Source organism: Capsicum annuum, chromosome 1 (assembly GCF_002878395.1).
Source record: "Capsicum annuum cultivar UCD-10X-F1 chromosome 1, UCD10Xv1.1, whole genome shotgun sequence".
NCBI classification, from domain to species: domain Eukaryota; kingdom Viridiplantae; phylum Streptophyta; class Magnoliopsida; order Solanales; family Solanaceae; genus Capsicum; species Capsicum annuum.
In genome coordinates this window covers 212,869,791-212,872,232 of record NC_061111.1, presented here as the reverse complement: position 1 = coordinate 212,872,232, position 2,442 = coordinate 212,869,791, and positions in this window count along the sequence as shown.

Below are 2,442 nucleotides of genomic sequence, written 5' to 3'. Positions count from 1 at the left end.
GTTTATTTACACCAACTAAATTCTTGTCGAAAAATTCTTTTGGCAATAAAACCGACTGACACCCCAAATATAAAAATTGTGAGACTTTAAACCCAAAAGCTTTACATTATTAATTATTGGACGAAGTTCTTAACAAAAATCTTTTGCAAATGAAACGTCACTGTTATGAGAAACAAAGTGATTAATTATTTTTTTTAACGTAATCAAGTAAAAAATATATAGGAGTATGATTTTTCTAACAACTTACTAATAATATTTTACAAATTGCTTATTGTATATGAGTGTTTATTGGATTGGTATTCTTTTTCTTGGTTGTAGCCATTAATGGAGAAGAAGATATGGAGAAAGAGATGAAGATGGTACTATTTTTTTTTAAATTTTATGTATCTTTCTTTGATAGATTGGGGTTTTTTATATTTAATTTTTTTATTAATTATGGCTTCTCACTCTCTATTTGGAGAGTGTGTTACACATGACACGCCATGTCAGCGATTATTCTCAATTAACATGTTTTGTGAAGGAGTAAAGGGATCAATAGGTACATGGTTTAATTAAGGTGCCTGTATGAAAAAAGTCGAATAGTTGAGGGGCATGTATATGTATTCAGCCATAAACATTTGAAGATTCCTAGAATTAGAAGGTTGGGTCCATCTATGTCAACTTTGTCCTTTGTATAAAGTCGTACTTGACATTGTTTGACTAGATCTAAAAATAATTTAGAGAAAATACATCAAAACACCTTTTATTTTGTTCATAAAATCCATTTTAACACTTTAATTTTAGGTATAATTATTATTTTTTTAAAAATAATTTTTGAGTGAATTTTATACAACCACAATAGTTGTCGTGACAAATTTTATAAAGTTCAACACGTAAATGACAAAAAAGAGGTGGGGCTTACTTTTAAATTTTTAACCTCAATTTTTCTTTCCTTTTTCTTCGTCACACCCCAGCGCCCCTCTTTTTTTCTTTCTCTATTTTTTTTCCACTCCTACACATCAATCATCTCCGATCATATTCATAGTAAAATATTTTTATGAATCAAAATTTCAATGATTATTTTTTTTTATTCTTACCCACATTAATCACCCCAATCAAATACATAGCAAAATATTTTTTCAAAAATCAAAATTTCAATGATTGAGTTCAAAATAAAAAATAATGAACCTCAAAAAGTGATCGAATCCGAATTTCGAGGGAATGGGAATGGGGTGGGGTGGGGAGGAAGGATGGGGTTTACAGATGAATAAAAAGGGGAGGTGGGGGGGATTGGGCGATGAGTTGTAGACTCAAAAAAAGAAAGGGGGGGGAGGGTGTTGGAACTTGCAGATAGGGGGGCATGGAGAAGAAAGCTTAGGGGTAAGATTTTTTTTTATATTGGTTGGGGGGATTATTCTTTAAATAAGATAATTTATTTACGTGGTTCTGATGTGGCTCCAACATGACGCATGTGTACTGCAATTTTTATAGTGAAAGTGGTATGATATTGTTTAAGTGGTTTAAAATTCATTTGAAAATTGTTTAGGAAATAAATAATTATCCATAAAGTTAAAGTATTAAAGTGAGTTTTGTTGACAAGTTGAGGAGTGATTTAGTGTATTTCTCAATAAGTTAAAATAAATGTGTCATTGTAAATTATTTTGAGAATATAAAAATAAATTTGAAAAATAGATTATTTTCATTTATAAAGATATACTCCATATTATTCTTTTAGAAAATCAACTAAGAAAAAGCGTATTATACAGATAATAGTAAAATGATTGAAATGAAAAGCCCATGCACTTTAATTGAGGTCGATAGGTGGTTCAGTGGTGGATTCAAAATTTTCATTAACGATTTTAAAATTAAAAAGTTAAACATACAAACTAGTCGAAGGAAATTCAATATTTACTATGCATAAAAAATAATTTTAATTATATAGATAGTATAGTTTTTTGATGAAGCGTTTTCAACAAGCATGCCCTTTTTATCTTACAGGTGCTTTTGCCATTTTGGTGGGAACAAGGGCAAATCTAAGGTGGGTGGTGGTGGTTTCTGGGAATTCAGTATTTGTACAGATTTTTTATTTGTATTGAGAAATCTAGTAAATATTAAGAATATAATTATAAGTTGGAGATCCTTAAATGAAGTATCTTATTGATCTAATGACAGATAAAGAGCTTGCTAATGTTTTATAGGCCTCTTGATTGTGTGGGTTCTAACCTTTTAAGCCACTATATTTGATTTTTTATTTTGCCCAAAAAATTTATAGATTTTAAATTCTAGATCCGCCTTTAAGTGGGAACCATTCCGTCCAAAGGAAAATATGCATTTTCCTCTCAAATAAATAACTAAATAATATCAACATTCATTTTTAAAAAAAAATACGCATTTCGTTTAAATTTTTATTCGAAAACTCAAGCACCATTTATAATACTACATTATTTAAGTGAATTTTAAATT